We start from the raw sequence: 13,209 nt of genomic DNA on the forward strand, positions 1-13,209 counted from the left end.
TAGATGTCTTCTAGTTAAGTTGAAGAACTTTCACTGTATTCCTGGTTTGCAGAGCATTTTTACTGCGAATTGCCTAATGCTTTCTGTTTTGGAAGGTTCTTATTGTTGATTCAATTTATTTATATACATAGACACTTCAGATTACTTACCCATTTCATCTTTCATGAGTTTTTATAGAATCTGACTTTCAAGTAATTGGTCCATTTCATCTAAAGTTATCAAATTTGTCAGCACAGAATTACAAAATTCCTCATTATTGTCGATTTAATTTCCATCAATAGTGATGGTCCGGCTTTCATTTCTAGTATTAGTAATTTTTGTTTTCCTTTTTTTTCTTGGTTTGCCTGGCTAGCATTTTTTTAATCTTATTGATTTAAATTGTTCTTATTTTATTGTTTTCTATTTTATCAATTTCTGCTCTTATTTTCTGTTTTCTTTGAATTTAATTTGCTTCTCTTTTTGTAGTTTCCTACCATGGGGTCGCTAAGAGGCGGACACGACTGAGTGACTTCACTTTCACTTTTCACTTTCATGCATTGGAGAAGGAAATGGCAACCCACTCCAGTGTTCTTGACTGGAGAATCCCAGGGACAGGGGAGCCAAGGGGCTGCCGTCTATGGGGTCGCACAGAGTCGGACACAACTGAAGCGACTTAGCAGCAGCAGCAAGATGGAAGCTTAGATTGTTTATTGTAGATCTTTTCCTTTCTAACATATGCATTCATGTAATACATTTCCCTGTAAACGTTGCTTTCACTACATCCACAAATTTTGATAAGTTGTATTTTCATTTAATTCCAAATATTTTAAAATTTCTTTGATACTTCCTCTTTGAGCCACGTGTTACTTAGAAGTGTGCTGTTTAATCTTCAAATATCTTTTCCAGTATCTTTCTGTTATTGATTTCTAATTTAATTCCATTGTGGTCTGAGAGTGTACTTTGTTTGATTTATATTCTTTTAAATTTGTTAAGGTGTGTTTTATGACCCATAATGTGGTCTGTCTTAGTGAATGCTGCGTGTGAGCTTGAGTAGAATGTGTATGCTGCTGTTGTTGGGTGAAGTATTCTATAAATGTCAATTAGATCCACTTGATTGATGGTCCTGTTCAGTTCAACTGTATACTCATAGATATTCTGCCTGCTGGATCTGTCAATTACTGAGAGGAGTGTTGAAGTTTCTAAATACAATAGTGGAAATGTCTGTTTCTCTTTGCAATTCTATCAGTTTTCACTTTACACATTTGACACTCTGTTGTTAGGCACATACACATTAAGGATTTTTATATCCTTTTGGGGTATTGACCCCTTTATCATTATTTGATATCCCTTTTGTCTCTGATAATAATCCTTGCTCTGAAGTCCACTTAGTCTGAAATTAGTATAGCTACTCCAGCTTTCCTTTGATTTTGTCTTTCTCTAGCTCTTTACTCTTGTTAGTCTATGTCTTTATGTTTTAAGTAGATATCTTTTAGATATCCAAACAATAAGATAATTAGGTCTTGCTTTGTTTTAATCTACTCCAACAGTCTCTGTCTTTTATTTTGTGTATTTAGACCATTCACACTTAAAATGAGTATTGATGTAGTAAGTTTAATATCATCATATGTGTAACTGGTTTGTACGCATTGCCCTTGGTCTTTGTATCTTTTTTGACTTTCACTTTTCTGCCTCCACTGGTTTTCAGTGAGCATTTTCTCTGTTCCCATTTTCTTCTTGTAGTATATACATTATATTTGCTTTTTAAGTTCTTTTAGTGGTTTCTCTTGGAGAAGGAAATGGCAACCCACTCCAGTGTTCTTGCCTGGAGAATCCCATGGATGGAGGAGCCTGGTAGGCTGCAGTCAGTGGGGTCATGGAGAGTCGGACACGACAGAGTGACTTCACTTTCACTTGTCACTTTCGTGCATTGGAGAAGGAAATGGCAACCCACTCCAGTGTTCTTGCCTGGAGAATCCCAGGGACGGGGGAGCCTGGTGGGCTGCCGTCTATGGGGTCGCTCAGAGTCGGACACGACTGAAGCGACTTAGCAGCAGCAGCAGCAGTGGTTTCTCTGGAGTTTGAAATATATAATTTACCCAAGTTCACTCAATATGGACACTATACCATGGAAATGTATACCATTTATATATATATACATTACATGTATAAGAATTAACTATATTGCTTCATGGGTAGTGTGGTTTATCTGGTAACACAGTACTTCTACTTCCTCCTTTTTATATTTTATAACATATTGTCACTTATTTATCCATAAACTGCAATCATCTAACATATTATTAGTGTTATTATTTTGAACAAACTATTACCTGTTAGATGAATAAGAAAAGTAAGATTTTACTTCACCTTCATTTCTTCTATAATCCTCCTTTCTTTATGTAAGTCAGTGTTTCATATTGTTCTTTTCTTTTTGAAGAACTTCTTTTAACATTTCTTGCAAAGCATGTGTAATGGTGACAAATTCTCTCAATTTTGTTTGATAAAGTTTTTATTTCTTCACTATTGAAGGATGATTTTGCTGGATACAGAATTCTAAGTTGGCGGTTTTCTCCTTCCAACACTTAAATAACATTATACTGTCATAAATATTGAGTGCATATATTTTAATATTTGACAAGTATAGCTTTCTCTCAGTGCTCTTAAAAGATTCCTCCCTATGTCCACCTTTAAAGTTTTCCTGGCTGTCATTTACTTTGTATATATAGGAAGATCAAATAATAATGTCTAATTTCAGACTATCCCCACAAAATCTTGTATTTTTATTGAGGTTACCCTATTCTTCAAATTAATAAGGAAGAATTGTTATGCCAATAGAACCCTTGTTGAGCAAAAAGAGTTGTAGTGTTTTCCAGTAACCATTGGTTTAATATAAAATATAGTTTATTCCTATCTTATTAAGAGTTTTTCTTAACAATAATGAAATTTTTAATGCATTTTTAGCAACTATGGAGATTAGCATCACATTTTTGTGCTTAGATCTGCATTAATGTGATAGATCATATTAACAGATTTCTTAATACTGTAAATCCTTTTATTCTTAGAATAAACCCCACTTTGTCAGATGTATAATTTTTTAATGTGCTGTTGGATTATGTTTGACATTTATTTTAAAATCTTGCTTCAATATTCATAAGCAAGATTGGTCTATACTTTTCTTGTTTGTGTAGGTGTGTGCGTGTCTGTAAGTGCACACACTCAATCTTTGCCAGGTTATTGTTTCATTTTAGGTACTATTGGAATTAATTTGCTTTATGAGGTTGGAAGATTTTCCGTATGAAATCATTTGGATATGTAGATGTGGAGGAGAGGGGGAAATGGGTATAATCAAACTATGTTTGCTATATCTTCTTTGGAAATCAGACTATTATATTTTCTGTTCCTTCTGGAGGCTGTTTGGTAAAATACAAACAACCAGTAGTTTTGGTAAAATATTTGGTAAAATACAGACATTGGTGAGGTCTTTACCTCTAGTGCCACCTGGAAAGCCCTATGCCTTTTATAGTTTTATTTGTAAAAAAATACTTATTTTTATTTTTTCTTGATTAGATTAGGTCATTTATCTTTTACTTTAAAAAATAACCAGCTTTTCAAAGGTCAAACACATATTTATACTCTTCAAGTAAGAAAAAAAGGGTATGAAAAAGGTACATACATATATATTCATTTGAGTAAAAGAAAGGCAGGAAGCATAAGATAGAAACTAATGAGACTGGTTAGTTGCAGGGTGGTAATGGAATGGAAATAATGAAGTTATGAGAACAGAGTGGGAGGAATGAATGGGAGGCACACTACTCCATATCTATGTGTTTGTATAGAGCTCACACTTAGAACCATGACAAAGTTCACATACTGGAAAACAATTAATATCCACCAGGATATGAGTGCAATCCAAAATAGAATATAAAAATCATGAATGAACCCAACTACAGGTGAATAAAGTAACTACACTGAAGGGGATAGAGAAGAAAAAACTAACCTAAGCAAACCTTGAAACAGTATTTTGACTGTACCCTTAGTAAAGACAAAAACATTTATACACAAAAATTGCCCTAGCTACTGAATTTGAGTTTATGGGGCTATGGTGAACAGTGCTGAAACCATGTATATACTAGAATTAAACAATCAATACATCTATTATAGATAATAAAAGCAAGGTTCTTAACTTTCAGAGAAACAAGTTACAGATAAAGGAAAGGAGAAGACTAGAATGGGCTCTGTGGTGTTAGATTAGAATAAGAGATAGCAAAATGAACTCTTAGTTTTTAATGAATACAAATAGATATAGAAATAAATATAGATGTGTGTGTATGCAGGAGTTGGTATACATGTGTATGCTTCCTAGCTGTGTCCACAGAGAGGGGCTAGACACTCCAGTAGCAATGAACACCCTGGCACTCAGGTTATGGTTTCTATAGATCATTTTCCAATAGCAGAAATCAGGGTTCCTTTAAAAAAAACCGTGGATTCCAGGGAAGTAGCAGAGAAACTACTAAGACGAACCTGGGAAATATTCCAGCTGCAGAAGTAAAGAAATATTTTTTAAATGACAGGAATGTGTTTAAAAGAACACTGAAGACAACTTGAAGAAGCTCCAGAATCTCCAAAATTAAAGACAATTTGGGCAAGAAAATTATTAGTAGATTGCATTATAACATGTAGAATAAAGCAAATAATATTTTGCTGTATTTGCTTTATCACATACCTATCCATCCATCCATCACTCAATCCATTCTTCAATCCATCTCATTTTTTGATCCATTAAAAATTAGTAGACATCAGAGAGCTTGTCCCTCAAATACTTCAGCATGCATATTATTAACTAGAGCTTAATATTTTTTTACAATTCCTTTTGAGGTAAGGTTTACATTTTATACATATAAACATACAATTATATTTTGCTGGTATTGCTCAATGTCTCCTGCTGCTGAATATTGAAGTGGAAAAATCTGGGATCATTTTCCTTCATCTTATGAGTGACTTAATCTTTTTTATTGACTCCAGAGGATTCTTTGTCTTCAAAATTCAAGAGTTTCCCAGATACAATTACTATTTACCTTCCTATATCAATTTTTTTTCTTGGAACATGGTGTCATCTTTCAGTGGGCAAATTCAAATCTTCTTTTTAAAAATAAATTATTTCTTAAATTGTATTTTCCATTATGTGTTTTGATCCATTATTTTTTGTTTTATTTAGCACAGACTCCAATTACATGATTGCTGCATCTTCTATATATATCTTTTAGTCATTGATCCTTTTAAACTCTTTATTCCATATCTTTTGCCTTTTTAAATTGCAGTCTACTATTTGTCTTACTGAATTTTCAACAGTGTCTATTATCTCATATGTTCATTCAATATTGGATGATTTGGATTTAAATTGTTTTTGTATTTCTTAGTGAGTTCTGCCATTCTTTATTGCCTGTGTTTTTCATCTCACCATCCATTATTTGAGGCTCCATATCTCTGCTTTATAATACTCCTTCATAGGCATGGTTGCTTCACTATTGTTTTTAACTTTATGATAGGATATCTGACAGTTTTCTAGAAAGTGTTCTTTATCTCTTGGTGAATGTTGCTGGTCTTCTCTACATTTTTCCCTTTTTTATTATTCCATTGCTCCTTCCATTTTTATTATTCAACATTACATCATTTGCATTGCCCTTGGCTAGATATTTGAAGAGGTTCAGAGTGGGGGTATTAGACAGTCCTCAAAGTCTGGGACTATGCTTTATATCTCTCTCAATCTGTAAGTCTCCACGAATAGGAGCAAACCCTTAAACAGTAGTGTTAAAGATGATTAGGCATGATGGAAAAAAGAAAAAGATTTTTTCCTGACTATATTTACACAGGGTGGATTTGATAACTGTGTTGCTTTTGCTACTGATAATATGTCTTCAGTTAACATAAGGATGGAGGACAGTTTTATTACTTTAAGGTGCCTGGGGTCTTTTTGTGTATATCTAACACTGTCATTTGCCCTTAGTAGGTACATAATAATTGTTTGCATATTTGAATTCTTGGGTAGTATGGATTATAATAGGAGGAAAAAGTCAAACCAAAGCTCTTTGCTTAAACCGTATAGATCATCCTCATGAGCATGTGAGCAAAGAGCTCTTGCATATTAAGATCCTATGGTAGGCACTTGTATAATCTAATGAAAAAGACAGAGATCCTGTCCTCTAGCTAGTGCCAGAGAACTCGAAATAATGTTAGAGAGTTTCTCAGCTTCAGACTTTAGGTTATTTTTTTCTATATCTTAGAATCTCCTCTTATGACCTAGAATCTACTTATTTGAGTGGGTGAAGTGTATACTCTTCGGTCCCTGAACTGTTACTATTGTTTATTATACTTTTAATTAATTAACTGTGTGTTTATACTAAAGGACTCATTCTGCAAGCACGTTTAGTTTTTAATGATCAAAATTCAATTGAGGTGGGTAAATTTCTGGATCTTTTTGTTCTGCCTCCTCACTCAATTATCATTTACTCCTGTAATAATCATCATGTGTCTCAGTGTTTGATGTGGCATCTTACTTTGTGATTTTTTTTCAATACAGAAGTAAATTCTCTTATTTAAATAAGTCATATCTTTGCAGTGTATCTTCCTTTTCTTTATTCAAAGATAAAGAACACAAGTGAATAACCAGACACCAGCTGTTTTTAGCTTTCCCCCAAGATTCAAAATCTTACCTGGGGTGTGAAGAAACAGAAGTATCTTGGTCTGTAGCTGATATTATTACTGAAGCTATCATGTGCTGACACGGTAAACATCCCCAGTTACAGTATTTGTTGATGCAAAGAATAAAGAAACATATTGGGAGTGCTAGGATAATCAAAAATCTCTCTGATTCATGCACTAGGGGTGTCAGATATCTCTTTCTTAAGGGAACAGATGTTTATGGACTGAGGGAGTGTGCCTTTTTATTTATATGATGGATTTGGGGTTCTGAGATGTGTATATACTTAATTTTATGATAAGCAGGGTTCTGATAAGTCAAAGACGACTTCTTATATTAAAGGCAACACCGGTTTTGCTGGAGAAGGGCAGGGTGACTAATTTGGTTAAGTGTCTGTGTCAATACTCAGTGGCATATTTGCAGGCAGCTGGTTTAAAAGTAAAAACTGACTTGTCCATTTAAAATGGGTGGTGGTGGTGAGAAAATAGACCTTTAGAAATTAAACCTGCTTAATGTGGCTTTAACAGAATTAAAAATAATAGCAGTGCAGTTTCACAGACTGACTTTCTTGCTAAACAAACACCAAAGCGTCTTTCAATTTTCCGCATGCAGGGACTAGTTTCAAAAGATGGATTCATGTTACCCTGGAAAGCTCCCAACCAAATAATGTCTCTTTATTGGAAGCAAATGAAGAAAAAAGAGGATCTGTGGGGGAGTGGGAGCTACATAATTATATTAAAGCATAAACTCAGGAGTTCAGATAGGGATACGTGGGAGGAATAGTTGCCCTGGCTTTGGGTGGAGAGAAACTGTGATCAGAAATATTTATTTGATAGCGTAGCCTTATTAGTGAGTTAGACGATGATAGAGAAAAGCTTGAGAATTCAGCCAGAATCGAGTTTAAACAAGTTTTTCTGCACTCTAGGGAGCTGGGATGGAGAAGGCGATGGCACCCCACTCCAGTACTCTTGCCTGGAAAATCCCATGGACGGAGGAGCCTAGTAGGCTGCAGTCCATGGGGTCGCTAAGAGTCAGACACGACTGATCAACTTCACTTTCACTTTTCACTTTCATGCGTTGGAGAAGGAAATGGCAACCCACTCCAGTGTTCTTGCCTGGAGAATCCCAGGGACAGGGGAGCCTGGTGGGCTGCTGTCTATGGGGTCGCACAGAGTCAGACATGACTGAAGCAACTTAGTAGCAGCATTAGCAGCCCGGAGTTGGAAGTTTAGTTGTCCAGCAGGGGAGGCAGGAGTGGGATTTGGTGAAGAAGCAGAATGCAGTTTCTAACAATTTAGGTTCCAGAAGCCTGAAGCCTTAGGTATTAGTTGTGACTCTGCTCTTTAGTACAGGTGTGACTTTGGACAAGCGACCCAGTCTCTGATTTATTTTCTTATCTCTAAACAGGGATAAAATCAGTATTTATTTTATAAAGTTTGGGGGGAGATAAGCAGTGCTAGTACATACAAAGCATTTAGCAAATTGCTGAACATTCAGGTAGGATACATAAATGTAAGCTGCTTTGATATTATATTGCAATAATAATGACAAAAACAATAATAAACAGCAGCAGCTGCCATCCAGGATTTAAGTCTGAGTCTTCCTTGTTTAAAATAACTAATGCAACTAACAGTTTTCTCTTGCATATTCACTAATTGTTCCACCAGTCTATTCTTTGAAATACTTTCCCCACTTCTCAGTCCCCCAAATGGGGCTCATAGCAAGACACTTGTATTGAAAGCATCCATCCATTCATCTGTCAGTTACTTATTCATTCAACAAGCATTTATTGAGAAGCCACTGTTTGGCAGACCCTGTTGGGAGCCAGGGATATACATGATGGTTAAAAAGGCAGATTCTTCCATTTTGGAAATTTAAGACCTAGTACCAGTCCATTCTAAAGGAGATCAGTCCTGGGTATTCATTGGAAGGACTGATGCTAAAGCTGAAAGTCCAATACTTTGGCCACCTCATGCGAAGAGTTGACTCGTTGGAAAAGACCATGATGCTGGGAGGGATTGGGAGCAGGAGGAGAAGGGGACGACAGAGGATGAGATGGCTGGATGGCATCACCGACTTGATGGACATGAGTCTGAGTGAACTCTGGGAGTTGGTGATGGACAGGGAGGCCTGGTGTGCTGCGATTCATGGGGTAGCAAATAGTCAGACATGACTGAGCGACTGAACTGAACTGAATTGAGGGGGCTATACATATTAAACAGATTAATTGGGCTAAGGTTTGGGTGTTTGAGAGGAGACTAGGGTTTGGGCAATGGCTTTCCGGAAGAAGTATTTAATTTGAAACTTGGAACATAAGCAGGAATCACTCAGTTGAAGGGGATCAGGAATGGATAAGAACAGGGAAAACTATTCCAAAATGGAAGAGCCTGTGCAGAGGCAAGAATTTGTGAAAGAGAATAAAATGCTATCCAGCGTGCCTGGATAAGGGATGTGAAGAGAAGGTGTCCAGAGATAAGAGATGGGTTGACATTGGTTATGAAGGGCTTTGTTAAAACACCTTCAGAGAGTATTTATTTTATCCTGAGGGCGATGAGATTGGAAAATAGAAAAATCTTAACATGTCCACGAAAACACTGGTATGCAACTTTTTTCCTGCCATTTTCATTTCAGTTATTCCATTTCATCCTCACAACAAGTCTAAGAGGTAGAGGAGGGCAGGCATCTCTCCCCTTCTGTAGCCAAGGAAACAGTGTCAGACTCGTGTCCTTCCAGGTCACTGCCAAGTTCCATTTTGTAAGACCACCTGACGATAAAAAGCACCTTTCGCTTTACCTCCTGATACACTCTCTCTCTAAATTTAATTGATGGGATGTTGATGCTGAGATATTGTTCAAGGAGAACACTTTATAGAGTAAGGCAAGCCCTTTAGGAAGGAAGGTGACCTGATACAGGCCCCTACAGCTCCCAAATCACTTGATTCCATGGAGCTCCACATGCCTTGGCCTGCCTTCTCCATTTGGAAGCTCTGGCTGGGGCTGTTCTTGAAACCCATTGAGGAAACTGTGTGAGGTTATCTCCATTATTCCCTCACATCTTCCTCCCTTGGCACAAGGAAGCTGTTAAAATGAATTGGAATTTGAAAAAGGTCCAAGTGTAGCCGTGCATCAATCACAGATATCTGAGCAGGTCCAAAAGCACAGAAAACAAGCAATATTTAATCAGAGATTCATGGGGCCCACAGGCCCAGGTTACCATACATTCATACATATATACACAAATAAACAAAAACCAACAAATATTAAAAATAGGGCTCTGCCCAGCTTGGAATTTTTCCAGCCAAGAAAATACTCTTTATTTTTCTCACCATCTTAGTGATTTCTTTCTCCCTTGATTTTTTTTAATCCTTATGAGAAGCCAGTGGATTCATGAACAAGGGTAAAATCCTGACAAGCAAGAGAGAGAGAGAATGAATAGGACGTAATTGTTATATGAGGCAACTGTTTATTTTTCTTCTTTAAATGACAAGCTTTTAGGAAGGAGGATACTACACTAGTTACTGAGAAGAGAACAAGGACTTAGCTTTCAGATGTAATAAATCAGTGGGGTAACTATATAAGCTATTGTTTACTTTTGTAAAATTATTTGTATTTTGAAATGATTTTAGACTTGCAGAAGAGCTGCAAAAAAAAAAAAAAAAAAGTACCTATAGGCTTCACACAGTATACACTTATGCTAACAGCTTATGTAACGAACAAATTAATTTTAGTACAATGTTATTAAGCTAAAGAACTTACTTGGATTTCACTAATTTTTCCACTAATGTCCCATTTCTGTCCCAGGATTATATTTAGTTTTATGTTTGCATTTTATGCTTCCTTAGTCATTTCTAATCTGTGACAGTTCCTCTGTCTTTCCTAGTCTTTCATGACCTTGACACATTAAGAGTACTTGCTAATTATTTTGTAGAATGTTGTGCAATTTAAATTTGTCTGTTGTTTTCTCTTGGTTATGCTACAGTTATATATTGAGAAGAACGCAACAGAGGTGCTGTGCCCTTCTCCAGGCACATGTTAAGGGGTACATGGTGTTGATAAATGTTACTTCACCTTGACCACTTGTCTAACATCCAGCACCTGGCTGGCCTCCTAGACTTTCCATGAAAAGTTCTATTTTCCTGTTTGAAATGACTAATTACTTTTGAGAAGATAATTTGGGATTGTGTATGTCCTCTGTTTCTGCCTAAACTTTCTCTCACCAACTTAAGCATCCTTTAGTGGACTTCACGGCAGCAATTCTTACTATAATATGATAGTCTAATAATGATACTGTTTCTTTGATTCTTTTTATGTGCATTCTTGGAATTCTTCTGTAAGGAGGAATTGTCACTTCACTTATTCAGTATTAACTTGTGGACTTTTTTGCTCTTTGGATTATAATTCAATATTATGGCTCTTTATTTTGTTGCTTGATTGCTCAAATTTGGGCCATTGGCAGCATTTCCATATTGGCTGCCTGTCATTTCTGTATGCTGTCTTTTTTCTGTCCTTTTTTTCCCCAAGATTTTCTTACTTCCTGGCACCAGAAGATACTCCAGACTCATGGTACATATGCTCAGTGCTCCAGCCCGGAAAACTACCATTTGTCCAGAAACTAGTTTCTTTTATTGGAGAAAGTAATTATAGAGATGAAGTTCTGATTGTTAATTGTGGTTATTGTTACTAAAGTCTCTGCTACTACTGTTTCTAGGCCCTTTCAGTGGCTAGATATAGGAAATATATGTATGTGTACTGACTAATTCATGCATGCACATCTCTCTCTAGTGATCTATATCTATTTCATGTTGATACCCCTCACTTCAGCACCATAGTCTTCCTCCTTCCTTGTTTTTAGCTACTTCCTCTGATAGTAAAAAAAAACCTGACCCTTATTAGGAACACAATACACTTATTCGTTCAACATTTTACTCAAATATATTAATAGTTTTTCAGAATTCCTATCCCATATTCCTGTAAAAAACAAATTTATCAGCTAGAATGTACTATTTGTATAGAGTTCTTTCTGTTCTTAGCCCAATAGTATCCTCTGAAAACGTTTTTTTCAGGAATATGTAGGCTAGGTACGTTCTTATCCAACATCTTCACTGTGGTTATGTGATTCATTTGTAGTTCAGTTAAATTTGTTTGCCACAGGTTGTGTTCCTTATTTTCCACCACATTCTGGTTTGTTTATTATTTTTACATTTGCGTAAAGTATGGTAGTTTTGTTTAACTTTATAAGAAACCTCCGAACTGTTTCCAGAATAACTCCTGTCTTACATTCCCATCACAATGTATGAGTTTTAGTTGCTGAATATCATTGCCTGAACTTGGTGTTTCTATTGCAGTTGTTATTTTTTTTTAGTTTTACCCATTCTAATAGAGACATAGTGATATCTCATTGTGGGCTTTAAGTTGTACTTCCTTTATGATTAGTAACGTGGGGCATCTTTGAACATGTGTATCATCTATATATCTCCTTTGTTGAAGTGTCTGCTCAGATCTATTGCTCATATTTTAAGTTAGCTTGTTTGCTTTTTATTGAGTTTTCAAAGTTCTTTACATATTCTGGGTGCATGTCCTTTGTCTGTAACCTGATTTTCAGACAAACCTAGTCTGTAGCTTGTCTTTTCATTCTTTTGATAGTTTCTGTCACAAAGCAAACATTTTTAATTTTAATTCAGTCCAACTTATTTTTCTCTTTTATGGATCATGCTTTTCTTGCCATATCTGAAAACTTTTGCCTAACCAAAGGTCACCTGTATTTTTTCCTATGTTTTCTAAAAGAGTTTTATAGCTTTATTGTTTTTGTGGGCATGACCCATTTTATTTAATTTTTGTGTAAGGTGTGAGGAATAGGTCAAAGCACTTTTGGCATATGGATATCCACTTATTTAAGCACTATTGTTGAAACGACTATCCTTACTCTGTTTTAGTGCCTTTGTGACTTTGTCGGTAATCACTTGATTCTACATGTATGTGTTTATTCCTGGACTCTCTTGTTTGTTCTTTGATCTACCTATTGATCTATCATTTCATTAATATTACATGGTCTTGATTTATAGTACCTTTATGTCTTCAAAATTGGTAATATGAGTCCTCCAACATCATTCATCTTTTTCAAAAATATTTTGTGTTCTAGTTTTTTTACTTCTTAAATTTTAGAATTGTAGAATCACCTACCATTTTTAGCTGATTAGATCATTTAGGAATTATCTAAATTTAGGAATTATCTAAAATTATCTAAAAATTTAGGATTAGATAATTTAGGAATTATCTAAAACTGTTGAACAACAACATAGCATTTTTAGATAATTCCTAAAAGTCTGCTTGCATTTGGATAGGGATTGCAGTGAATCTGTAGATCAAATGGGAGAGAATTGACATCAGTTAACAATATTTTCTTTTTATAAATAGTTCACAATTTATATTATTTTTACTTAAATGTTTGGTAAGTTGCCAGTGCAATAATTTGAGCCAAGAGTTGTTTTTTGAAAGGTTTTAGACTATAAATTCATTTTCTTTAATAGGTATAGGATT

At 35.5% G+C, this 13,209-nt stretch overlaps 1 long non-coding RNA gene across 38 annotated transcripts in view; it reads left to right on the forward strand.

The window, feature by feature from the left end:
- The window catches only part of LOC129636993 (uncharacterized), a 499,812-nt gene that overhangs the window by 83,111 nt on the left and 403,492 nt on the right, over nt 1-13,209 (forward strand). For 2 of the 38 annotated variants that reach the window (XR_008707302.1, XR_008707328.1), the window contains one exon: nt 466-2,733. The exons of the other annotated variants lie outside the window; for them this stretch is intronic. This is a non-coding gene — a long non-coding RNA (uncharacterized LOC129636993). Of the gene's footprint in view, nt 1-465; nt 2,734-13,209 lie in introns of those variants that run through there. 38 annotated transcript variants of the gene reach the window in all.

Source organism: Bubalus kerabau, chromosome 1 (assembly GCF_029407905.1).
Source record: "Bubalus kerabau isolate K-KA32 ecotype Philippines breed swamp buffalo chromosome 1, PCC_UOA_SB_1v2, whole genome shotgun sequence".
Lineage (NCBI taxonomy): Eukaryota > Metazoa > Chordata > Mammalia > Artiodactyla > Bovidae > Bubalus > Bubalus kerabau.